At 47.0% G+C, this 27848-nt stretch overlaps 1 protein-coding gene across 13 annotated transcripts in view; it reads right to left on the bottom strand.

Moving 5' to 3' along the window:
• Window positions 1-27848, bottom strand: part of TLN2 (talin 2) — a 421358-nt gene that overhangs the window by 360181 nt on the left and 33329 nt on the right. The window contains exon 1 of one of the 13 annotated variants that reach the window (XM_032417151.1): window positions 24066-24109. The exons of 11 other annotated variants lie outside the window; for them this stretch is intronic. The gene's annotated coding sequence lies outside the window, so the exon portion shown is untranslated. Of the gene's footprint in view, window positions 1-4524; window positions 4546-24065; window positions 24110-27848 lie in introns of those variants that run through there. One more of the 13 variants, XM_032417153.1, reaches the window with a different exon arrangement.

Genomic DNA, 27848 nt, shown 5'->3' with positions numbered 1-27848 from the left:
CGGTTCAGAACTGTGTTTATCACTTTCTTGTAAATGGCCATTGAGCCAGTTTTATCTACTGTAAGAGCTCTAGTAAACACTATTTTAGCTGTGTAGTTCACATATCAAAGCAAAAAAAGGATAGGGTTCAAGCTATCTAAGAGTTGTGTTTATGAATTCCCAGGGTCATCATCTACAACTCAAACACTGGTGGCCAACCAGGAAGAATTCGCCCCCAACGGGGGATATTTGGCAATGTCTGGAGACATTTTTGGCTGTCACAACCGAAGGTGGTAATGTAGGCTACTGGCATCTAGTGGGTAGAGGCCATGGATGGTGCAAAACATCCTATGACACACAAGGCAGCCTCCACAACAGAATCATCCAACCAATGGCATGGAGGCCAATGGTACAGAGGCTCAGAACCCTTATTAAAATACAGGAAGCAGGAAGAACACTCAGGCAAAGTCCTAAGTCCTAATTCTTCCCATGGCGGGCTGCTTGGTCTGGGCATAGCACCTGAATTCCTAGGTCTCTGGTTCATTGTCATTCAACAATGACAATGCTTGCCCATTTCAGAGATTTTGCAACCTCTAAACTGGATTCAACCATTACTTCTCAAAGCCTTCCAGTATGGCAGTTCAAGCCTGGAGCTACTTATTGTCTCTTACTCTAAAAGGGGTTATTTGATCAGGGGCACATCCCCACCAGTCTTCTCTCAGCCCTATCACATTTCCATTGGGAGGAGCAGCAATGCTGAAGATAACTTGTTTCTCTGTATCACCACCCACCAAAGAAGTCCCTGGTGACCTCCCAGTTCACAGAAATGAAAAGCAGAGAGTTCCTAGACCTGAGGAGCTCCTTCCAACTCTAAAATGATTCTTTGCCGTCAACAAACTAAGGACCAATATGGCAACTGCATTTCAAATTCTATATTGTTATGCAAAAATGCGTAAGCAACAAAGTGAGACAGCTTTACAATAAAAGTAGAAGGAAATGACATGGCTATAATTGCACTCAACGATGTATATGGTTTTTCTGTTTTCATAATGCTTGGCAACCATCAATCAGCCTGCCACCCCAGCTTAGGGGATAGCCTCAGTATCAAGTCATTATTTTAGGGATAGAAAAAAATATGCTGCCACCTTGCCATTCCCAAAACCTCATCTCCTGGCTCTAGCTGAATGCACACCTCCCATGAAAGAGACCAGATTAATTGGGAGGCTGAGCATCTCCATATACTACCTAATGGCCTCTAGAACCAAAGAACACAGAAGTTGTTTTCCAAGTAAAATTCTCACTTTCAGAAAGAGGAATTTAACTTGTCTGATATGAGAAGATTAACATCTTTAACTACCTCTGTAGGTTCATCATTGTGCATGTGTTCCTCAGACAGTCCAGGACAGGGAACCAGCCATCCAGCCACGCTGCACAGGAATCCTACTGTCCCATCATGCACAAGTCCAAGGGTTCTCCGGATCCCAGGCTGGGACAGAGTAGTGGGCTAACCAGAGAAGTGGGAGAAGACATCCAGAAGAGGAACCAAGAGGGAAGCTGAACTTCTAAGGCTAAAAGGCACATAGCCCAGGAGCTGGTGTTTAACACGTTTCATTCGCTTCAAACAACAACAAAAACCACTCACCATGAATTTCCTAGTACATCCGTCATCCATAAACCAAATGAGAGAGGTAATCCAAAGATTGTGGAGGGGGAGGGGGAGACCAGTGAAAACACCACAGATGGCAACAGAGGGTTAATGTCCCAGAGCAAGGCTTCCTCTCAGCAAGCACAAATCCGAAATCATAATAAAAATGCTGAAGGACTTAGTCACAAGCCCTCCCCTCAGCCATCAGAAGGAATGGCAAAAATGCTGAGTGAATGCTTGGAGCCAGAACGATTCCATTTTCCTTCTAACTGTGCAAAGAATTTGCATTTAAAATGAGCATTTCATCAGACCTTCCAAGAATGCTTGATATTTGGCTGCTACCAAGAATAAAAGTGATCCTCCGCAACTCCAAGTTTCTAATTATTTACCCGCAGCCCAAGTATCTGGGTTCCCTAGGTAGACTGAGGAACACTTGCAGCTAAACACATCTTCCAAGTCAGATAGAACTTAAAACACAGTCCAATCACATGGACAAAATTAAAAATACAAAGGTAACTTCCCGATGACTAAACTCTCCAAGAAACTAACTTTACTTTCTATACAGTTTCACATTTACAAGGAAAGTAGTACCAGGAAATGAAGATTTGTTCTAAGAACTCAAAGGACAACTCTTAGGAACATTCAACACTTCTTGTTCAGCAACCAAGGGTTGCATGTCAACCAGAAGCACGGGGTCCTGGAGCTTGAGTGAAGCATGGAGTCCAACGGCAGGACAAGCCCGGATGGGCGCCCCCAGCCAGGAAGGCCACTGCCTCTACTCACAGGATCGGTCCATGACTAGCACTGCTTCTCAGCATCCACATCCGAAAAACAGAGCTGTCATTTGTTTTCCAGGAAGGAGGGAGGAAGAGAAGAGAGGGTTCAGGGGGCAACACCAGCGAGCGCCTCGTCATCCCTCAGCCACCGGAGGTGGGGTCAGAGAGAGGGGAAGTCAGTGGGGGGCTTTAGCCTTGCTCCCTAAGAGGGACAGTTTTCAAGAGTTTAAATACAGCAGAGCCTTTTATCTTTTTTACTCACTATTAGCACTGGAGGGTGGCAAGAGGATACAAAAACATCAGTGGAAGTTCAGAAAAGGGTTACCAGAGCCAGGGGGTTCGGGGCGAGGCAGGAGGCCCCCCTATTCTGAAGGGGAGTAAATCCTCCCCAACAGCCACAGGGCCCGTGGCCACCGCCAACAGCCCAACTGTACAACAAAAAGGCAATTCTTGGGATTCTCCAGTTGTTTTAGTGTCTCCTTCCACATTCTCCTCCTGACTACAGGGGTGGTTGCTCTGCGGTCAGGATAGCTTTTCACCAGAGCTGGATTTCCTAACAAGGGCATTTCAATTAAAGATGAGACACAAAGCAATGCAATAGGGAAAGAGAAATCCGAGGATGCAGTCCAGCCTGCAGCCTCCATGTGGTTCCCATTCCCACCGAAGCCTTGCACCAAGCTGGCTTTGTGTTCTCCAGTCCTAGAAGGGAGGTCTGGACCAACTGGCAAAGCCACACCCCCCAGCTCAGGGCCATTTCCTCCTGTTCCTCTCTCCTTCTTCAGCCTACAGCACTACCCCACCCTCCTCCTAAGCACAGCAGCCCCTCTGACTCCGCAGACTTCCCTGCATCCCTGAGGTGGAATACCTTTCCAGTATCCATGCCTGCAAACCCCCAGGCTAGGAATCTCCACCCTCAGGGTCCAGGAAAGGAAATCATGGGCTCGACACCAGGAAGCCAACGACAGTGGCAGATTCTAAAACAGACCTCCCTAACGCATGGGGCCACCAGCCAACTCCATGGCTTACCTTAACTGGCCCGCCCACAGGCCTCTCAGGAGACTGAAGCCAAGGGAGGATCGGCTGTGGGCAGCACAGAGCCTAAGAGCAGTACCTGCAACCTGGCCCTCTCCTTCAGTGAAAGTATACTCTGCAGGGCTCCTTCCGTGATTTGTTTACAAAACTCATCAACCCTCCTTCCTGACTCCTACAAAGCAAGGCATCCTGGACCATTACTTCATGTGCTCAGATAGGGTCTAGCCAACACTTGTACTTTCCCTCTTCTGTGCTGACCAGGCCACTCCTGGGCTGGCAGCAATCTCCATCAGAGTTTCTAACTACCTCTAATAAATGTCCCTGTGTTGTAAATCAATTTCAAAGGATAGTCAAGGCTCAAGGAATAGTGGAAATGTAGTTACCGATTTAAAAAATACTTCACCTTTTTTGAATAACACACATTCATATTTTGGTATCCTATTATTTTTCTGCCCTATAAGGTAGAAAGAGCAATTAAATTGTCTTGGCACTGCTTGCCAAATATAGCTGTGCCAGGTGACCATGTGAGTTAGCAGACTCTGAATGGTGGTTTAACCACCATGGCCTCCCATCACATCCCCTGTCACCAGGGAGAGGGGGCAGGAATGAAGAATAGAGTAAGAAAGAAGAAATGCCCAGGCTGAGCAGATCTGGATGCCTGAGGGGACCACTCAACCCTGCATCAACCCCACATTTTTTTAAGGTTTGAGACAGAGAGAGAGTGAACAGGTGCATGGAGGTGGGGGGAGGGGATGGCAGAGGAAGAGGGAGAGAGAAAATCTCAAGCAGACTCCCCATTGAGCACAGAGCCCAACATGGGGCTCGATCCCAGGACCCTGAGATTACGATCTGAGCCGAAATCAAGAGCTGGATGCTTAACTGACTGAACTGCCCAGGCACCCCCTCAACCCCACGTTTCTTATTTATATACAACCCTTCCCCCACATAGAGGTTTCAGACACATTCCACAAAAGGTGCAAAAAAACCAGGACCAACCAGACACGTCTCTTTTGTCCCTTCTTACTACACCCAACTCAGAAGGAGAAATGACAAGCATAGAAGGACCCCCAACGTGAAAGGCTGCAAACTTACCATTTTTAATACCCATCTCAAGGAATGAGGGGAGAGGCGGGCGGATGACCCTGCCTGATCCTCAGCACGCAGAGAAACTGGAGAAAGGCCTGGGCACAAAAGCAAGCTTTGTCCCCACTCGCCATCCCTACGCAAGCCCTTGCTCGGAGGACGATGCCAGCACGACCACAGCAGGGCTGCTCTGGGAGCCGGCAGCCAATAAAGGCTCTATTGTTGCCTCCTCTGAATCTCTCCAAATCCCAAGAAGGGGAAGCCAAGACCCAACAACTGTTGGTGAGGAAGAGTGAATCAGACCCGACTGTCCCGTCACCATCATTTAAGGAAAGGTTTCCCCACCCCACCCCACCCCACCCCCCAAGCTTTCTGGCAGACCTGCTTCCAAGCTATGGCTATTTATACCAGGACAGGTAGCTCAAGTCATCACAAGCCACACAAAAGAAAACCACCCCAGGCAATTTGTCCTGGGTGCTTCAGGCAGGAGATGACAAATGAGAGGCCCACCTAGAGCCAAGCAGCAAAGGAGGCAAAATAGGACTTGGCCACCCTTCCCTGGGCTCCTCCACCTGGCCGCTGGTCCCCACAAACATTCAAGCAAGCACTTGCCCAGTCACATTGCCACACACCTCCCCTTTGTCAAGGGCCTCAGCTTGTCAGGGCTTTGTAACGGGGGGAGGGATGGTAGAAAGCACCAACACACCCCAGGCGGCCTCCTGCCCCTCCATATTCTGGTACACCTTGTCCGCAGCAGGCGCTCTCCCCATGCGGAGCCCCCCTCTCGAGGAGGCAGCTCATTTGAAGAGGCTCTTCTGACAGCAAGGCCTAAACGCCCGAGGTAGACAGGGCCTAGAGCCTCTGCAGTCACCCGCCTCTGCCTTAAAAGAATAGGCAGCTCAAAAATCTCCAGGAAACCCCAAGGATATCACCCTTCCCTACAGTACAGTGCAGAGGCAAGCTCAACAGCATTACCAGGTTGTACAACAGTTTGTAAGGCACGATGTCCTACTGGTTAAGTCCTCTCCCGCTCCGAACCCCCATCCCACAGCTTTGTGGCCTAATGCTAGAACGTCAAGAAGCCCTGTTTGCACGCTTTCCTGCAGTGGGGCAGCAAGAAAGGGCAGAGCTAGGGAGAACCTGGGCAGGGAGGCACAAACACAGAGGGCAGCAAGCCCTAGGAACAGAAAGGGCCACAAATGTCCGTACTTCAGTCTCCCAGGGCGATCAGAGCCTCTGAAAGCACACTGACTGTGTGATAAGCCCTCGTTCCCATCCCCATCCACTGGGAATCTAAAATTAGCCGGGAAAAGCATGTCTTCAGCCCTGTGTCTCCTCCGCTGCACCTGGTAAGTGTCACTACCTCCTGGGGCAGTAACTTGTCTTGGGGAGCGCTATAAATACCACCTAAGCCTACCCGATGTGAATTACGAATACCAGGAATAGTTTCAGGGTTTCCAGGCACTGGCTGTGCGACAGGGGTGTCAAATTCAAAGTCGCCTGTGCAAGACACCGACCCAGAGAACACTCAAATCCCTGGGGCCCAGCCCCGCATTCTAAGCCGTGGGGAGGACCCACTCAAGAGCACATCTGCCTCCTCCTGTGTGGCGAGGCTGCTCTCACTGCAGCTCTGGAAATCCAGTAGATGCTCGTGGCCTCTCGCCACACGGCTAGCAAGTCTGACACCCTAGAAGGTCGTCAATTTCAAGTTACCGAAAAGGACAGTAGGCTGTCAGCCTTCCTGGATACTTAGAGCTCATTCAGAGCTTTCAAGGGAGGAGGCGCTTGCAAACAGGAGGCTGGAGGGGAAGCAGATACCGACTGGATGATCCCCGGGAGTTCTTGGTCTCCCTTGGAGCTGGCATTCAGAGGGCGTTTAATTAGATGTTTGTGGAATCATCTTCAGTTCTTTGCATTTCAGAGGCTCACAACTGCAGAATCCTAACCCCCAGGAGCTAGGCTAGTGACACGGGTATGGCTAAGGGAGCTTGCCGAAGAGCAGAGAGCCAACAAGGACTCCCGTGGGCCTGGGTGTGGAATAAAGCCCTCAGCGCAGGGGCCAAGGGAGGGAGGGAAGTGGGCTTGGAGGACTGAAGCCTGGGGAATGCAGACACATGCAGGAGACAGGAGGCATGGCCAAGAAGGAAAGGTCCCAGGAGAAGGCAGGTCATGGGAATAAGGTGTTCTAGAGGCAAAAAGGAGATGGTATTACGAGAAAAGGAGGATGAACAGCAAAACCTGAAGGGCTGTGAGATCTGGCCACCGAAGGGTTGTTGGAGCCTTCCAGGCAGGTGTTCTGGTGCAGTGCTAACTGTAGAGGTTGAAGAGTAGGGGCAAGAGGTAGAGATTCATCTTTTTTGAAGTGACCAACCAACATCCAACTGGGCACTAGTCAAGCTGTAAAAGTGAAATAAAAAATGAAGCCTGCTTCATCAGTTCGTAGCCCTGTCTTTTAACTACCTGTGCCCTCCCACCTTCTGGTCCTTGTTTCTTCAGTCTCTCCCACCCAGAATGCCCTCCTCTGCTTTCTGACATCGGACACCACTCCAGGCTCAGCTGAAGCCGCACTTCCATGAACCCCTCTGAGCTCCCCGCAGGCCCCCCTCACTCCCCCTGCCTGCTGGGTAGTCTTCCCTGACCTGCCAAGTGCAGGGATTTGGTCTCCGCATCTCATCACAGACTCCCTGCAGGCAGACTCAAGGTCCTCAATGCTTCCCCATTTCCCTCAGCAGGTGCCACATCCCTTTGCCCACGACAGACCCTCCAAGAAGAGAAGCACATACCACCGTTTTCTTTATAACCAGTTATTTGTCTCTCTTCTTTGCTCAAATTCTTTGAGCTTAGTAACAGACCTAACTGCCCACAAATTACCCCCAATGTCAATGTTTCCCCAGCATGTCTGATGCCGTCAGCCCCTCAGGAAGAGCAGAGGTAGGAAATCAATCTAGAGGAATGGGGGGTAGGGAGAGGGAGAAAACAAGATGCTAGCGTCTCTCTCTTCTCCGCCGCAGCCCCCCCCCCCCACCTCCATCCCACATGGTCAGAGGAAGGCAGGCCTTGGGAAGAATGCTCTACAAGCCATCTCCTCAGACCTTTACCGCGAGGAGTTCAGTCCTTACTAGGCTACCCTGGGCCACTCTTCCTCGAAAGTGCTGAATAAAGGAAACGAGACTTCCAGCATCTGAGCCAAACTAAGGAGCCGGACCTCAGTGCTCAGAACGCCACATCTGCTCCTGCCCCAGCCCTGGCCCCCCAGTGTCAAGCTCAAGTGCTGCAGAGTTAAGGCAGAAGGAGACATTCTGTGGAGGGGGTGGTTCAGACCCAGGACCCAACTTCTGAGTTTTCACTCTGAGGCTCCTGCCTGACGCCCCACCTCTAACAACCAGACCTAAGGATGATCCCATACCCCATGAAGGTGTCCCCCCAGCTGGGTCCCCAAGTCCTAATGGGGCACCTGGCCAGAGAATGAGCAGCCCTAAAGACAGCAGGCCCCCACGTGCCCAGGAGCACAGCCAGCCAGCTTCCTCCAGTAAGCCTAGAAGCTAGCCACACTGTACATTAAAATGTCAGGGTGTCCCCAGTGCATGGGGGCAGCAGTTGGAAGGCCACTTTTGGGGTCCCAGAGGCTTCCCTTCTTCCTTCTATTTCTCCCTCTCCCTTACACAAACATTTGCTTGAGGACGGCTCTATAAACGGACCTCAGTGGAAAGGAAACGTCCAGAGTACAATCAGGGTTGAGTCATTAAATAGCACGTAGTCCCTTGGGGAAGAAAGAGGCCAAAATGAGCCACAAACTGCTAGGGCTTCAAAACCCCAAAATAAATCATGCACGTCTTTACTGTGAACAGAGTAACGGGTACACCCGTGTCCTTGGAGCCTCAGGGGACCTCTTTGGCAGCCAACCCCCTCTGCTCTCCCCCATGTCGCCAGGGACCAGGGACCCCATCTGCAGGTGGGCCTGGCCTCTGGAGAAGAGAGCCAAACACTGATTTTCTCCACCTACCCACCAGCAGCTACAGGAAGGGCTCACACTGTTTGCAAACCCTGAAAACTATTATTTTCTCTCCTCCAAAACACTGAGGAAAAAAAGCCAGCCAGACCCAGGAACCCAAATCCAAGGGGGAGGGCAAGGGAAAACAGCTACACAGAGAACAGAGAAGGAATGATTCAGCGTCAGCCTGACTTACTCAAGGCAAACACTCATCATCAGCTGCATTCTTGTTGAATTCACACTTGGAAGGCTGATTCAAAGTACCACAAGAATAAATCTGAGGACCATTCACTATTGAACAGGAAGGGACAAGAGGGAAACGAAGCATCAAGTTCTGATTTTTCACACTACATAAAACCACCCCTCCGCAGCTGGCTCCATCAGTCAACCAGAGAAACCACGGCCAGGGCAGACACACAGCTTGGCTCTGGGGAACCCCGCAAATACTCCCCCTGGATCCATGCTAGCAGGTATCCTGAAACTGCACAGGAATAAGTGCCCTAAGATTAGGGCTCCTACTTTTGGTACCTGCCCTGAGCAGATCATAGTTTGACCAGCAGGTAAATACTGCCTCTATCTGCAGACATAACCAATGGAAGTCTATGCAGTTACTTTAAAATACAACTTCTGGGGCGCCTGGGTGGCTCAGCCGTTAAGCGTCTGCCTTCGGCTCAGGTCATGATCTCAGGGTCCTGGGATCGAGCCCCGCATCGGGCTCCCTGCTCCGCGGGAAGCCTGCTTCTCCCTCTCCCACTCCCCCTGCTTGTGTTCCCTCTCTCGCTGTGTCTCTGTCAAATAAATAAATAAAATCTTTTAAAAAAATAAATAAATAAATAAAATAAAATAAAATACAACTTCTGGGATCCAAATTTTTTAACATTCTACCACAAGCCAAATCGCCTTTCGCTCTCAACCTGCCATCAAATCCACCCATCTTCAGAGACCTTTGTAGCCAACTCTATGGCCTTTCACTCATGAGCCACTTTATTTTGTGTTCATTGGGTTGCCCAGATTTTGGCCAATAAAAATACAAGATACCTAGTTAATTTTCAATTGCAGAGAAAGCCACAAGTAATTCCTAAGTATGCCCCCCACGCAATATAGGGGACATATTTATACTTTTTTTTTTTTTTTTTTTTGCTGTTTATCTGAGATTTAAATTCAACTGGGAAACCTGTACTTTGTCTCGCAACCTCAGTTCAACATTCTAGAGAAAACGCTGAAGCCTGAGAACAGCCGGCAGCAAATTTTGGGAGCCCCCAGCTGTCGGCTCATTCCACACAGAGGATTAGCTGAGGCAGAACACTGGCCTTGCCACTCTGGACGAGGACAGGCAGAGGGAGGGGGAGGACTGCCTCCACAGGAGAGAAAAGCCCATTCTCCTCTACTTTATTCAGAGGGCTTCCTTAAAATACCAAGAAAAATGTCAACTTCAAAACACAAGCCGGACACAAAAGGACAAATATTCTATAATTCCTCTTAATGAGGTGCAGAATACACAAATTCATAGCAACAGAAAGGAGAATGGTGGGTGCCAGGGGCCGAGGGACGGGGGAACAAGGAGTTAGCATGTACTGGGTATGGAGTTTCAGTCTGGGATGATGAAAAAGTTCTGGTGACAGAAAGTAGTGATGGGTGCCCAACCATGGGAATGTACTTCGTGGCTCAAGTGCCAAATTTTATGTTATGTATATTTTACCACCTTTTTTTTTTTTTCCAACTAGCCAATTTTCTTCCCATTTGCAGTTTAGCTAGGTTTTTCCCTCTCATAGATCTAATTCATCTCTAACTTCATGGAACAGGTATCCGCTGCTAAGAATCTTACTGTTTCTGAGGAAAGCAGATCAGCAAGACACAGATGAAAAGACAGACCAGGAAGGAGCACACTTGCTGCTCAGAGGCCAGTTCTTGTGCCCACCTGGTTCCACCCACCCAGGCCTCTGAGTGTCCAGTAGAAGCTCCCTTCATTCCATACTTCTCCTTCTCCCTCTGTGTGTTCTAAGGACACGTCACCATCTTAGGCCCAAGCTTCAACACTGCCTAGAAACCTTCCAGGAACGGAGCCCAGAAGAGTGGAGAGCACTCATCTCCACAGGCATCAGGGAGGTCTTCTGGGGCTGGTCAAAGCTAAGGCTCGCAGCCCCACACCATCTTTGACATTGGAACAAAGAAGCAACCAGGCCTTAGGACCCAGAACTGACCTTCAAACAAATAAAGCACAGCCATGGATGACGGACAGTGCAAAGAGAAGAAAGTTCAAGGTCTCGGACACCAAGATTGAGTTCTTCCCCACTCACTCCTACAGTGACACTGCGCGTGTGCACATACCCACCTACCCACACACACACACACAACCCCCGACTCTGGAGGACCCAGACCAAGGGTCCCATCAAATAGCTATCTGACCTCAAGTTGCTGGTCACCTGCCTTGGCTTGGGGCAGGGGGAAGGGACTGACCCAAAACAAGATTTGAGAACTTCATATATTGTTCTGGAAGGTACAAGTAGAAACAAAAACACAGGCAGAGTCAAGGGCTAGTAAGTATTGTGGAAGCCCACGGACCTTCGCGAGGGCCCCAGGACTGGCTGGAGGCTGCAGCAAAGGTTCTCTGGCTCAGCACTGGTCAATTCCTGGACTGGCTACCAGCACTGTGTAGACAGCTCCTCTTAAGAACCCAGATTCTGGGGCGCCTGGGTGGCTCAGATGGATAAGAGTCTGCCTTCTGTTCAGGTCATGATCTCCAGGTCCTGGGATCCAGCACTGCCTAGGGTTCCCTGCTCAGTGGGCAGCCTGCTTCTCCTTCTCCCTCTGCCCCTCCCCTCAGCTCCTGCACGTGCACTCTCTCTCAAATGAATAAAATAACTTCAGCAAAGGGGCGCCTGAGTGGCTCAGTCGGTTAAGCGTCTGCCTTCAGCTCAGGTCATAGTCCCAGGGTCCTGGGATCGAGCCGAACACCGGGCTCCCTGCTCAGTGAGGAGTCTGCTTCTCCCTCTCCCTGCTGCTACCCCTGCTAGTATGCATGCTTACTTTCTCTCTGTCAAATAAATACATCTTTAAAAAAAATCTTTAGGAAAAAAAGAACCCAGATTCTCCTCAGGCCTTACTTGCCCACCCTGCCTCTGGCCTGACCAAATGGTTAAATGGGCACAATTACCCCTCACAGCCAGCCGGCAGAGGCAGGCTGGGGTGCAGCAAGCTCAGGGTGTCGGAAAGATAGTCTGAACAGAGATCTTCTAACCTCGAGTCCCTCAGAATCCAACCAGTGATTCCCATTCATCCTGATTCCACTTCTGGCCTGTAATGGGGCTCAGCAATCGTCAGGTTTGGCAAGAACCCGAGGCCATGCTAAAAGGAAGAATCGGATTCTCACACCACATCTAACATACTGAGAAGCAAGATTTGAGCCTAAAAAGATAAAAACGTGATGAAGACTGTAATGATATAGGGGAATACTCACAAATAATGTGAGGTTGGAAAAAAGCTGAATTCCTAACTACATATTCTGTGAGGGTCTATCTATGCTATTTACACCAACTGAACTTGTTCCCAAGCTCACCATGAAATCTGTCTCATATACCCAGTGATCTGGATCCTAGCGACTTCTGAACTGGCCTGTTCTATCAGCTGCAGTACACCTGAGTGACGTGGTTACCTGCCTCCGTCTGGTAGAAGACAACAGTTCAAAAGGGGACTTGGGGTCCAGCTACGGAAGCACCCGGGGCCACTGAAGGTTTACAAGCAGCAGCATCACACAAATTAACTGTGTGGCAGAACTTGACAGGGAATCCCAATCTTTCTACTACCAGGACAGAGGAAACCACAAGTAGGAAGCAAAGGTGGGAGAAGTGTTTAAAGAAAATAAAGACAGAAAATCATGGGACGATGCATGCTCGAATGTGAACGCTGAGCTTAGAAAATACAGCCACTTTCTGACCTTCTCTTGTCCTTTCCATGCACGGTTTTGGCCAAGGTTCTGTTGCTTTTGTTTTTAAAGAAAATCTGGCACTCTCGAGCCAGTGACTCTCGGCACTGGCCCGGTCTCGACAGAGCAGGTGCTGTGATTTCTAAACTCTCTTTCCTTCTGCCAGCTCACCTTCCTTCTGGCTGATCAAGCACCTCCTTCAGGCCCTAGGCTCCTGGCAGGAGGGAGAGCAAGGAGGAGAAAGAATGTCAGCATCAGGACTAAACTCTGGCACAGACCATCTTTTGGAAGCAAAGGATTCAATTATAGGAAAGACCTCCTTGGACCCCTTATGAGAATCCACAGCACCAGGCACCCCGCACTCATCACCCACCATCCATCTGGGCCCCTCCTTTAAGAGTTGGTCTATCTCTAAGGCTTCTCTTGATAAGTTAAGCCACTTCATTTCAAGCCTTGAAAACTAATGCTCTCTGACACTCCATTTTTCCTACTGCCATATAGTTTAATACCCAGCATTCAGTATTTTATATTAAAACCGGTTATCATTTTTGCTACACATCAAAAGCCAATTTCCCCTAAAACTGCGAAGCTGAGATACCACCAAGGAATATAAAGAGAGTAAGAAGCCAGTTGCCCTGCAAAACTATACAAATAATGCCCTCTCCCCCTGGGGTGTGTGGAACAGGCCCCCACCCCCGACAACTAAAAGGAATTTTAAGATGGAACATTCTCTTTCTCATCTGCTAATAGGATACATTGCATTTTGACATTTTAAACTAGGTCAGTACTTGCGTTCTGATGTTGGGCTTTCAAAATACTTCCTTGCTTCAGATTTGCGATAACAGAGTGGTAAATCTAGAGACCCTTTCCTGAATTATTATTCCTAACATCCAAAGCCTATTTATTTCCTCTCAGTTAAATACCTATGCTGCCCTTTGAAAAATAAAAAGCATCTCTGATTAAAAATAAGCTGCACCATGTGATTGAAACCTAAATGTCTTTTCCTGCCATGCATTTCAAGTGTTCTAGCCCTTCATCACAAGTCATCAACCTGTCTGCTCTCTGTAACGCATTTTTCTGCATGAGTTTTCTAAGAGCTACGTGACCGAGGGCTCTGAAAGGAAGAGCAAACCCCCACAGAATAAACCAAATGAAGAGACCAGAGGCCCCTTCCAGCCTGCCCAGTGCAAGCCTGATTCTTCCCTCCCCGGATGGCTCTATTAAGACCATGCATTTCGAGAACCCCATTTGCAACAGAGGGATTCAGCTCAATAACTCCTAGCTAATTCTACAAAGACTGGGCTGTAGTTGTTTGAGGAAAACTATATGGAATTCGGGCCTTACAGATGGGAACTCTTAATCTGCACTGCTGTGGGCCTGCAGTGCACAGCACGCCGACCTCCCAAGCCTTCCCCAGGGTAACTCTAGATTCAAAGGGTCCAACGGAATCTAACGTATGGTGAGAGACAGTCTACACAGGCTCACTGGGACTAAGCAGAGTCAGGCTGGTTTAGCTGCAAGTTCATGTCCTAAATCCATGGCCTTGGGGCTTGTTAAAAATACAGATTCCTTGGGCCCCCCTCCAAGGAATTCTGCTTTAGTGGCTCTGGGGTGGGGCACCCCCAGGTAACTGAGTGCAGCTTGTCCCTGGGCCAGCCTGAGCAGCTCAGCCCTGGCCCACTGTGGGTTAAGGAGTAGCTAAGTTCTATTTTGGGGCCATGAGCCCCTCACAGTAGCACGTTAGGAAATTGTGAGGCTAGAAATCAGCTTGTTTCTATTGGATACAGCAGGTGCAAAAATAGAAAAGCACTCTAGTGAGAGATGGTGGGAAGTGAGTTCCCCCAATAGCCTCAGGGGATTTGGCACTTGAGATGGGTTAACTCTGTCAGAGGAACACTTCTGAGAAGAGAGACTGATCCACTGAAGAAAGTGTCAGGGGTCCATGCACTTACTTCTCTGGCCAATGCTGCCAAAGACTGTTGTCGCAGATGCCAACATCCTCAGCAGCGAGGCAAATCCAGCCCGGAGCTCGAGATCTGCCCAAACCCCACCATCTCCTTAAAATCCTCCCTGGCTCCCCACTTTAAGCTCCTAACGTACTTATTAATACCACCTTCCCAAATGGCATTCCACTGAATTAGTGGGTAGTCGAGGATCTTAAGCAGAAAAAAATTAAGGGGTTCTTATACAAAAAGAGTGTGGGAAACCAAAGATTATGCAGATATGCATTCATTATAGAGATCAAAGATGCTGAGAAGGTATTCAATAAATAAACTGCTTAATTTTATTTGACCCAGCATTTCTAAACTCAACTGACCTAGGAACCTGTCTGTAAAGGAAAACTAATCACCATCTTGCAGAACTGATGATCCACAGAAGAGTCTGGGAAACACTAATCTACCCCATTCATTTAACAATTATTTCTTTAGTTTGCTCTTTAACTGACTTTAAGAGCTAATCTTGTGTTATTTAACTTCATTTGCATATTATCTTCCGTAGAATATTCTTTGGAACTAGGAGGTCTTACAGGTCTTTGAAGGCTCAGCAGCCCTTAGTGCAGCCCCTTATATAGTAGAGATAATTGGAAAGTGTTAGATCTAATGGTATAAACAACATATGGGTCTGAAAATATAGCTTTAAAAACTTTAGGGATCATCAAAAAAAATGAAGCCCAGGGATACCTGGGTGGCTCAGTAGGTTAAGCGTCTGCCTTCAGCTCAGGTCATGATCCCAGGGTCCTGGGATCGAGCCCCGCATCAGGCTCCTTGCTCGGCGGGAAGCCTGCTTCTCTGTCTGCCTGCCGCTCCCCCTGCTTGTGCTCGCACTCCTCTGACAAATAAATAAAATCTCAAAAAAAAAAAAAAAAAGAAAAATGAAGCCCAGAAATGTAAATGGATTATCCCAAGTCACAAATACAGAACCATGACTAGAACCCAGCTCTCCCTACCCCTTAGCTAGTATTCCTTCTGTAGTTTAAGTGAGGCTTTTCCTTCCAAACTCCAGCTGGTCTTCCAGCAGGTCCAAGAATACAAGGTATTCATTAGACCAAGTACAAAGAAATGAAACACAAGAAGATCCAAGAAATACCTGAGTTTGCTGGAGACAAGTTAAGCACTCTTTAAAGACTCCCCAGTGCCTATTAAGAGTTTCAGGCTTCACAGCTACGTATCCTGGACAGGAAAAGACTAGGACACTTGTTGTTTGCAGAACTGAGTAAGACACTTGACTACTAGATTATCACATTAAATATCTGAGCTTTTACTTCTTAGACAGTTACATTTATATGTGTAAGGCCGGATTATATTCAAACACACGCCACGTCAGGGTGTGTTTGTGTGCCCGGGCTCATGTGCCTGTGTGTGCATGTACATATGAGAAACTCGGCTTGTTCCTAATGAAGTTCAATGATAAAACTGTGACCACTTTTTATTCCTCCACTAGCCTCAAAGTAACATGGAATCAACCCTAGCCTAAACACCAGAATCACCCAGGGTGGGGAGAGAAGTTATTATTTGCCAATGCGCAATCAAGACCTCCAAAAGGTAGAGCTGTAGGTCTCTGCACTTCTGCAAAGCCCACAGGTGGTGCCAACTCAACAGTGTGCGGGTGAGAACTGCTCTCTGGAGGCCTGGGGCCAACTAAGTCTCACTGGCAGGCACTCCCTCTTTTGCATTTCAACACATCTAGTTCTACCGCTAAAGGTCAGCTTCTCCAACAAGGCCTCCCTGACCCGGGCTTCCCGAAGCCTGGCTTTCACTCTCCTGTCCCAGAACTCCTATCAGCTGCTGACCTGGACAGCCAACACTAAACATTCTCCTGGTAACTCTGACCACTGCCAGGACACTGGTAACTAGAAATTTGTTCAAGCCTAAACTATAGTTCCTTGCACTTTGTAGTTCCTCACATAGGCCCACACTGCAGATGCCAGGCAACGCTACATAACCCCTTGTCCCTGTCCCCATGCCCGGATCTGGCACCAAGGGCACTCCCAGCGGCAGCTCGCTCTGATTCTACACCTTCCGCCCCACTCAAAGCATATCCAAAGCCATGTGAGAGAAAGACAATCTCACATAGGCAATCACCTTGCTTCTCATTTTCCAGTAGGTCATCCATCCGTCAAGTTGAGTCCTTTAACCAGTAATTAGTAGCCAATCACTCACAACTGGTTGTGCCACACTAGTCAGGACACTGCTGTTAAGAACTGTTGACTTAACTAGTTACTGATAGCCTTATGCTGATGTTGGAAATGGATACAAAGTAGAGAAGGCTAAGAAATGATGGTCCTTGGTCAAGTAGAACTACCTCCAAAGTCTGCATTATTGCATTTTATGGAGTAAAATATGATGCGAGTATTCAGAAATTTGAGAATTCACAAAAACTCCTAGACAAAGGCCTTATAAAAAATCAAAGACTACTATTATTATGCTTTTATGAAACTTCTCTCTCATGTTATAGTCAAGAACCATACCATCCATGGGCCAAGGCCATCTGAAGACTTGGTTCACATGGGATTTTTTTTTTTTTTTTTTTTACGTTCAAGGACAAAGTAAGGGAACCAATGACCTCCTATCATTCAAGGCATAGGCCAGTTCTCAGACCACCTCATCTTGTCTCTCAGCAGCACCTACAATTCCTAACCTCACCCACCTTCTCCATACATACCCCGTACCCCGACCCCACCCCCACCCCCATCCCCATCCCTCTCTGGCCACGCCAGCTCAGCTCAGTGTCTTGTTCACCTTGCTCCACCAAACCATTCACTGTCAAGGTCCCTCCAAGACTCACATCCATAGACTCTAAAAGGTTTCTTGAGTGGATGGTGAGCTTTGTTGACTCCTAAGGATGAACTGCTAGAAACTGGATTTCCATTTTATAAGCACCCTAGAAACTGATCCCCAGACTCTCCACCCAGCAAGTGAATCCAGGAAAAATAAGGGCAGTGCAATCAAACCCAAGTGTCTTCTCTTCCCAATGCTCCTTAATTTTGGGGTTTGGGAGTTAAGAATTTTAGTGGATTCTGATTAGATCTCTTTTGAGGTAGTAGAGAATAAAAATTGAACAGAAAAATAAACCCTCTGTTAAAGCTTTAATAAAGAGCTCATTCATAGCCCAACATTATCTTACTTTTGCCCAAGTTTTAACATTTTGACAAAGGATGTGAAACTTTTACCAATAAAGTCGCTGTCCAACAGAACCTTTAATGAGAAAATAAACTGTAGTTTTATAGTAGAACCAGTTAAGGAAGCAGGAAGGACATGGACAAAAACCAAACACTGCAAGCAGAAGAAATACTAGAAGGCATTTATTATACTGGCTTTCTAGAGAAAATAAAAAATTTATTATTAAAGTAATTAACTGTGGTAGGCTGAGTATCGGCCCCCCAAAGACGTCCACCACCCAATAGAACCTGTGACTATTTTACCTTACACGGCAAAAGGGACTCTGCAGAATTAAGAAAGGCCTTGAAAGAAAGGTCAAGGTCAGAAGGAAGGGGCTGTGACAATGTAAGCAGAGGTCAGAGAGCAAGCTTAGAAAATGCGGCACTGCTAGCTCAGAAGATGGGGCCACAAGCCAAGCAATGCCGGTGGCCTCTGAAATCTAGTGAAGGCAAGGAAACAGATTCTCCCCTTGAGTCTCCAGAAGGAGCACAGGCCATGTGGACACCTTGACTTTAGGACCTCGGACCTCCAGAACCGTAAAAAAATAAATGTGTTACTTTAAGATCCTTAAGTTTGTGGTAAATTTTTAGGAGCAAAAGGTTTTACGTTGTTATCAAAGCTTAAGTACATGCCTTTGAAATATTTAAGCTCATTTTCAATGAGAAACACTTTGTTTCTGTAAAGTAGGAAATATACCCATTTTTTCAGAACAGGAGTACGAGATCAATTCGTCAGCCTTTCATGCAAATAGCTGTTTAAAGTTTTCTTAAAGTCATGCATGTTCTGGGGTGCCTGGGTGGCTCAGTCGTTAAGCGTCTGCCTTCAGCTCAGGTCATGATCCCAGAGTCCTGGGACTGAGCACCGAGTTGGGCTCCCTGCTCAGCGGGAAGCCTGCTTCTCCCTCTCCCACTCTCCCTGCTTGTGTTCCCTCTCTTGCTATATCTCTCAATCTGTCAAATAAATAAATAAAATCTTTAAAAAAAAAAAAAAAGTCATGCATGTTCCTAGTATGAACAGGCATCACCTCTTGATAACTGGCCCAAGGAGCAGATAAAATTAAGCTCAAAGTCAGGCCCTCACTACGGACAAGTTTATAAATTTCTGTGGTATAAAAGCGCTCACCGTAGCCAATTCAGGGTACCAAAAATCATGTCACTAAATACCAAGTTTAGAATAGATGCAGTCAGCTCACATGAGCTGGTACAAGCCAGCTGGGAAGTTAATTCCCTAATTTTCTGATTCAGAGTACTTAATACACGCCTCATTCCGAGAAGTGAGGGAGCACTAGGAGATTCTTTCGCAAAAAAGTATTCTATAAATAAAAGTTCAAGAAACAGTACTACAGCCCTCACACATTCATGGGCTAAAGGCTCCAACAAGCTCCGCAGTTGGTCTTTTTAAAAGCCTAATTATAATTTAGCTCCGTGGGTTTAATACTTGTATTCAGGAGTGTCTACTTGAAACTCAACCAAGTTAGAAAGCCCCCTCTATGCAAAACATAATTAGGTGCAGGTCACTGGAAGCAGACTCCTTAAGGGAGAGCTCCATGAGCTTCAACTTCATAGCTCAGGACACATCCATCCCTGCTTGTACTGGAACGCTTTTGTACTTAACATCTGACACATGACTGGTTCAACAGAGCACACATCAGGAAACATTGTCACAGAGCAGGAATATGAAATGGGCAGGACACAGAGAAAGTACTTTAACAAGCTATCTATTATACACCAACGTGACTACATCCAGAACCTGGCTTTGTTGCCATGGGCCATTTTCCAGAAGACAGAAATAGCCTTGTTTCATACACTGCTTCCTTCAGAAAAGTATTTGCTGTAATAGTCATTCATTTGTGCTTTCAGCATTTGCTGAGCACCACATGGGGAGAATCCAGAAAGGATTTAAACAGCTTCAAGAAGCTGAACTGATGAAGGGCTAGGAGATGTGCCCCGATATCATACACTGCTTTGCAGGACAGCTCCATTTTACAAGGTTAGGATTAATCATAAGTAGAAACAAGGTGGTCAGTAATTCCTGCTATAGTAATCCAGGAGGCCATAGGCAAGTGCAAGACCAGGATGAGGGGGTGGTGTGTAGGACAGACTAGAGGCTGCCATACAGACACTCCCCAGAGAAGGATAGTCAGCACTGTCCTCACCATCCTTGGGCAAAAGGGCCCACCTACTACACCCTAGCCTAGGGGTCTACTTACAGAAAAAATGCTTTGCCAGTCAGTTGTATTTATGGATCCATGGACAGAGTCCTGCTCTTGCCAAGTTCAAGATGCACTTCACCTAAAGAGTGCAACCTACCCATATGCTTAGGCCTTTGAGAAGCCAGAAGGGAAGATATTGAAGAATCAGGGAAATTTGGTCTCTATCTCAAGTTTAACTGCAAAGTGTACCATAAATTTAGTGTTTTGTTTTGGCATTAGATGCTAAAACCTACGGTACATGCTACCTCTCACAGGCACGGAGAATCAAGCTCATGAAGGGCCCAGATGGAGACTTGCAGGATAGGAAGGCCCTCCGAGATGGAGGACATGGTGAGCAAAGGCATAACATCAAGACTGAACCTGGGACAGACATCACGATGTCTGGCACATGGTGGTTCTTTAGGATTTTCTATTGGGTGAGTCAATATGAACTTGTTGGAACTAAGTGAATCAAGGGACCATCAGGGTTATCCTGCCCAGATTTCGAATCCACAAGTCCTGCACCCGGAGTCCTGCCTTGCATGGTATCAGAGCTCCTGTCACAGAAGAAGGACTTCCTGTCCCTAGAAGAGCCTTAATCATTAACCTTGAGAGAGCTGGAAGAGAAAGACACGAAACACCTCACTGCCCCCTAACTAATGGCTTCTGACCTCATCCCAAAGCAACTTTTCAGATTCCAAGTTCACTGCAATGAAGGCCAAAAACAGTGTTCCAACAGGACAACGAATTCCCAAAGGATGAAAGACCAACATGAGTAGGAGGCTTTTTACACTGAGCACTCATGGACTTTGGCTATTCACCAGAAACACACATTTGTGTTCCCACTGAGGCCTCCAAAGGCTGGTGGCATGCTTATCCAACCAGCAAAAACTGGGTAACACAGGTCAAGTATGCTGTGTCTCAGGATCAACCTGGGTCCAGGATGAAACATGTTTTTGTCACACACAGTAACTCCCATTGACTGGCGGTGGCTGCCGCTCACTGGATTAGTAGCAAAGGGTCCTCATCTTCTAGCACTGTGGGGTGACGGGCGGGACAAAGTGATGGCACATCAGCAGGGTATTTACTATCCCTGATCCTCACTTCATTAGGATACCTATGTTATACAGAAATATATGGATACACGTATATAAGACATACCACATAGAATTTCTCTGATTAGCTTTAAAAAACGAAAGCCATATTATCAACAACTTCATCTAAACTGCAACCATGCTGTTTTAAGTCCTCTTAAATACAAAAGAAAAATGTAGAGTAGGAAGCAGGACCTCAGCCACATCCAACATGTGCTGGCGCAGCTGTTGGGAGAACTGGACCTGTTCAGGCCCAGCCAGCCAGGGGATCCCCCCTCCCGACAGGGGAGGGGAAGTCCCATTATGAAGACAAGATCCTCCAGGGAGGCACCTTCTTTCTGAAGCTCTTGGAATCACTGGAGTACCTTTCTCAGGTCATAGGTTTCAAAGAGGAACTCAGGGTGAGCACAACTGACCCTGTGGAGCTTCCATTTACTGCTCAAGGCACTGTCCTTGTGGCTTTGTAAAATGCCTCACTAGCCTCGTCATCATCCCCACTCCCAGGCTCCGAACTAAAGCAGATGAAAGCTGGCTCCACCTAACCACCAACTTCCCTCTTGCTCCCACTATGTGGCAAACCAGGGCTGATTATGTCCCAAACTGTGTGCAGCAAATAATAAACACAAGGGCCCAAGAGTGAGGAGATAATCAACTCAATGTTTAAAAGTATGGTAGGAGTTTAGAGCAAAACTTTAGCATATAAAGCTGTGCTTCTATCTACGGACAAGAATAAGGCCAAAAGAAATTTGTGTAGGAAAAGACCTTTTAGATAGACTTCGCTTTACAGACAAGGTCGTCTTTCACCTCCAAGAATATACACATTTCCACAGGGTAAAATGGGATAACCTTCATTTAAACATCCTGCTCAATACCTAAAAGGCAAGGAGGTCTGGTTGCTCCTCCATACCCCCATTTTTCATGAAATAACCACTACTGGATTAAGCCATGTAGTTGACTAATTCTAGAGTAGCCAACAACGGCTCACTGCCAACACCCTGGAACTAAGTTTGACTTTCTGACCAAGGCTGGCTTGCAATGGTTCTCGGAATACTTTCTGGCCCTGAGCTCATCCTACTACATCCTCTCGAATGCCTGCCTTCCCCATGAGCTGCGGGCACCCAGGCGGCTCCCGCCAGAGATGGGGGTGAGAAAGGGGATGAGCTACAGAGGTCTGGCACTCCTCTTGACACCCGCACACCTCTAAGTCAACGTGTGCACTGCTGGTGGGAGCATCAGTGATTCAACTGTGTTAATCAATACATTTGCAGACATTATCAACTCTGACCATTTCAAGGAGAAATTATAGTTTAGGATCGGGGTGGGGGGGGGGTGACTGTGCCAAGCTGGTGGACCCAAGCACACACAAATCCTGGTACTTTTTCAGAACATGTAGTTACATAGGGGGGAAAAAGTGAACCCGACCTAAACAGAGGCATTAGTATCCTTAGGCAGGGACTGCAATTAAACACGCTGGTCAATAAGGAAATGGCTCCCATGCTCCCAGGCCAACAGAGCTAGTCTAGGACCCTCACGCAAGGGTACCTGTACCAACACACACCTAGGAACAAGAAGAAGAGCACCTTTCTTTACACTGTTCTAGGTCAAACAGCAGCATGACAAGAACCTCCCCTCCTGGTGCTGTGGCAGACATTACTAATCATCACTATACCCCTCAGCACCGAAGCCCACTTGGGATTTGGCCTCAGCCCTCTCAGCAGCCAGTCTAACGACCAGGTGGTGAAACTCCAGATGAAACCCATGCAAGTATCTGCTTAACTCCTAATGCTGCTGTTAATGAACATGCTCACCAGAAAATGTTCCTGGATCTGAGAGGAGACGCTCTGTTAAGAGATCTTGATGGCATTTTTCTTAAAGCAGTTTATAATCAGTAAGAGATGAAACAGAAGCATGCAAACATCAAAAAGCCAACCTGATACAAGTTCATTGAACAAATGTGTTGAGGATTCTGTCGAAATGTTAAAAAACAGACATGAAAGAGATGCCACAGAACGTCACAGAATCAAAGAAATGTGGAGCAAATGACCAAATCCATTCACAACCCGCAACACCCTCCCCAAATAACATGGCTCCTTCAAGTCCCTCGAGCCTCCTCCCAGAGGCTTGCTCCAGCAACACTGACCTTTGCAGGTTTCTCGAACACTGTAAGCTCCTTTCACACCCCATCATCTACCCCAGGGCCTGACCTCACAGCTTCCTCAACACGGAAGGCTCTCTGGCTCCTCTTCATTGACACCCTGTTACCTACCCCCTAAATTCTGGACAACCCCCGCTCAGGCTGGAGATTTACCACTTAGATGCCTTCTCTCAAGGAAGCCTTCCCTGATCACTCTCATAACCGTCCCATCCCAGAACAGAGCAGGACTCCCGGTCCCGTAACATAGCCATCCCTCGTCCCAGTTTTCCAAAGACTCAGAGTGAATCCCACATCCTCACTACGCTTTCGGATGCCCACTGTGTTCACTGCAGTATTCAACACACAGCACAGTGCCTGGAACCCGTAGGGAACACTGATTCCACGAATTCAAAGATCGTTTATTCATTCATCCATTGGTAAGGCAGACAATTTCATTACAATTGAAGGTCAAGGAAGAGTTTGGCAGATTTGTGATGCAGAGCATGCTGGGAAGTCAGAAGAGATGTGTGTCTATGACATAAATCGAAGTAACATCCTAATCGAGTGGAGAAGACGACAAAAACAATACCGTGAAGTAGGACACAAGACCCCAAAGCCATAAAATAAATTTGGCTACATATAAAAAATTAAGTTTTCTGCAGGGAAAAGGCTAACAGTCAAATGGGGGAAGTATTTGCAACACATAACAGAACACTAATTTCCATATTATATAAAAAGCAAATAGGAACCAGTAATACAGACCCAACAACACTGACAAATGGGAAAACAACTGACAGATTAGGAAAAAATACAAAAGGACTTTAATCATGTGAAAAGGTGTTCAACCTCATGCACAGAAGTCTCACATGAGGTATCACTTTTATCTAGCGGACTGGCCAATATTAAAAAGCATGCTACTACACTGTACCATCACACTGTTGATGAGGCAATTGGTACTTCTTTGGAGGACAGTTTGGCAGTATGAAATGAAGGATGAACATACTCTCTGACTCAACCATGCCACTTCCATATCCCACAGATACATGCACACTTACGTACCAATACATGTGTTTCTATCTTCGGCACCGGGTAAAACAGGGAGACTGAAAAATAAAGGTCAGTTGATAGGAAGCTAGTTAAGAAATCCAATGGAATATAACACTGCAGTTCAAGAATGAGGTCAATCTACACAAACTGACAGAAAATACTTTATAAGTTTAAAAGAAGTATATTAGAATATATAGAGCACTTTATTCATGTCGAGGATGGAAAAGGGCAGCAAAGGTAAAGGAGAACGAATATTAATGATCGTTATTATTTCAGAAGTAGTCTGTGTAGGGGCACCTGGGTGGCTCAGTCGTTAGGCGTCTGCCTTCGGCTCGGGTCGTGATCCCAGGGTCCTGGGATTGAGCCCCGCATCGGCCTCCCTGCTCCGCAGGGAGTCTGCTTCTTCCTCTCCCACTCCCCCTGCTTGTGTTCCCTCTCTCACTGTGTCTCTCTCTGTCAAATAAATAAATAAAATCTTAAAAAAAAAAAAAAAAAAAAATAGTCTGTGTATACATGAGGATAAGACATTGACATTGCTAACATGATGGTCTTCAGGAAGAGACCTTGATTTCTAGGAGACATAGGTTGGACAGAGACTTTCCACTGCATACCCCTTTCTACTGTTTGAAGTTTCTACCCCATGTATAATTTACCTTTGCAAAAATTAAACAGGGAAGGAGGGCAGATGAACCTAATGTACAAATTACTGAGGAGGGAAGAGAAACTCAATAGAAGACCAGAGTCACTCAAGCTTCAAGTAACCATGGCCAGAACTACAAGTAGGAGGAGAAAATATCCCTCAAACCAGAACTGGGGCCCTTAGGTACAGAGGCTGTTGTAAAGACCCTGGTGGCAACCTTGACTCAATCCACCCTATGAGTGGACCCCACACAAGCAGGGAACACTATGTCTGGAAGCAAGAGGACTGGAGCAGAAAATGCAAATAGCTCAGGTTCGTAATATCAACACTAGAAATGGAGGTTATGCCCCAGAGAACTGCATTGGTGACAGTCACCGGTACAGGACATGTGTCCTCTGGTTCTCAGGCCCTTTTCAGTTCTAGAACTTGGAGGAGTCAATCCTCCTGGAGCACAGAGAAAGAGCAGTCTGGAGAGTTACCACAGCCTTGGAGTTGATTTAATGAAGACAGAACGAGAAGTCACCAAACAAAAAGCCTTGGGCTTCTGTGTCAAGATTATCTCCTGGGCCCCCGTGGCCAAGAGCTACAGGTGACAGCCTCTGAATGAACTGCCCAGGCCACACCACTCTTGATCCCTGAAGTTAAACCCACAGTACCAGGTGGGGACACGGAGTTCCTCAGCCTAGGAGTACACAGCTCGCCACTTCTGTCCCTCTATTTGGGGCCTGTTTCCCAATGCCTCTTTCGACAGAACGATCTGAAAATAGAAACCAAGTGACTTAAGCTGTGGTCTATTTCAGAAATTATGTCACACACATCTGGATGAGAACTCCCAAATGCCTGCCCGGTGAAGGCTTCTCCTTGGTGCTAAGTAAAACAGAGCCCAGACACTTCCCTCCCCCGGCCAGTTGTGGGAGCGATTCCCAGAGTCAGCAAGTCTCCTAAGGAGTCCAAGAGTTGAAGATACACATTCTAGTGAACAAGCCAAAGGAACTTACTCATTTCAGTAAGTTAGCCAAGTACTAGTTTTAAATACAAGTATTTAAAGGCACTAAACTACGTCTAGTGAGTTGCCAGCAACAGGGTAAAAGCTCAATAGAGCACCTCCTGCACTTTCTCGCGGCCTCTAAGAACCTAAACCACAAAACATTTGAAAGTAAAACAAAGATCTGTAACACACATTAGCAGGACTGTGTTCAAAGAGCTCTCGCACACGGATCTATGGTGTACAAACGCTGGATCCGCAGACTTCCAGCCCAACAGGAGTGTGGCTGAAGCATAGTGTATGGTACACAGTAGGTGCTCAGTTAATGATGGGAAAAGGGGTCGAACTAGTTGATCTCTGTAGAAAACGCAACTTTCTCAGAAGACAAGCAGTTCATTCCCATTTTCACGCAGGATGGTTCAATGATAAAAATGCACTCAGAGCTTCACAGTGGGTCCTCGCCCTCCACAGCTCCCAATAGTCCTTTAGAGACGCAGAAACTTCTTAGTGTTTTCCCCCTCCCATCACACAAAGTCATTTTCTCTTCAAATGGAGCATTATTTCCCCCATCATGTTGACTGTACTTTTCCAAATATTGTCTTATGGTAAGTCTAATAAAGACACTATTGAATATTTTCACACACACATAAACATTGAATGCACACGGCCCAGCTTACACAACACCAGGAGGCCTACAAGTATATACAGAATCAACAAGTGACTTTGTTATTGTGTCCCTGAGTGTCCCCCCACAGCAAGGGATGGGTCTGAGGCCACACCCAAGGCCCAGGAGACTTTACCTACTGTGCACTCTTATCTGACATTTTGTTCAGTAGAGACAAAATCCAGCAAACACTAAAACCAGCAAGGGGCATAGAACTGCCTATGCTTACGCTTCAGGTCTTCCAGTTCAAATAATTTACTTATTTAAGGACCAACTGATGCAATTTTCCTGTTATCCCCTTGGAACATTTTTTCCACCAACAGGGAAAGCTTTAAAAATCTGCATAGATCTGTATCTGCTGAGGTCTATACACTGCTTCAGCATCCAACCTTAAACCCAACTCAAGCCACTTGTCAGTGTTTGGTTTCCAAATTCCAGACTCTGAGACCACATGGGGTCCTTCTGGGCACAAACCCTGGGAAGCCAAACACAAGCAGTACAGTCAGAGTTGTGGTTACTCAACCCCATAGGGGTTGTTCTGGTATCCTGGGGATAAGTCACATGTTTCAATTGTCTAATTATGTAATTATCTAGCTTTGGGTTTAATATGTCATCAGTGTGCAGTCAAATTATATCCACAAATATGTAGAGGAGAGTGTTGGGCTTAATTAGGTGTTTACCCCTAGGGCTGTGCTGTTCTGATCTCAGATGCAAACCCTAATGCTATTGAATGCGGTCTTTCATGTAGATACACACATACAGACGCCTACTTCCCTCCTCCCAAGGGGGGGAAGCAGCACACACACTGCCGTATGTCCCCTCAAGCTGGTGACCAGGACTCCAGGAGACTCTGGGATACCGTCCTCTGCTTAAACCCAAGAACCCCACAGAGGAAGGAGCGGTTTTCCCTCAGGCCTCACTCCCCGGGCCCTGAGGGTCAACAGGCCACTTAAGGCCATTACTTCACAACAAAATCCCAAAGAAAGGTATCCAAACTCTTAGCTCCTCCCTTGTGCTTCATAATGCAAATCAGCACCATGAGCTTGGTTAAAAATTCCCCTGCTTTTTAACTTTTCTCGTCTCCTCCAGGAAGCCTTTGAGACGTCTGGACCAAACTGAGTTCTCTGATGACTAAAATGGATTATTACTCAGTAACTGTCCCAAGCAGCTTAACCTGAATTATTCACGCTCCTACATTATCTCAAAATTATTTCCTCTGTCTCACTGATTGACTTTAAGTATTGAGCCATGTTTTAGACTTTGTTCAGGATCCACATGGGATTGAATATAATGCAGGGCACCGGGAGATGCTCAACAGATACTTCCTAGTTTAGTTGACTAAGTCTCAAACAATGGAGATGGGTTCTCTTCTGTGCACATAGAAACTCTTGCAGAAGTAAAGCCATCGCACCCAAATATGTGGGTGTAAATCATTAACTCAAATAAGCGCTAAACTTCCCAAAACAAATTGCTACCCCCCAAGTAATCCAGATTAAGTGCCATTTA

The sequence above is a fragment of the Phoca vitulina genome, unplaced genomic scaffold (assembly GCF_004348235.1).
Source record: "Phoca vitulina isolate PV1807 unplaced genomic scaffold, GSC_HSeal_1.0 scaffold20, whole genome shotgun sequence".
In the NCBI taxonomy this organism is placed as follows: Eukaryota; Metazoa; Chordata; class Mammalia; order Carnivora; family Phocidae; genus Phoca; species Phoca vitulina.
Note: the sequence above shows the minus strand (reverse complement) of the source record. Positions and strands in the feature narration are given on the sequence as shown.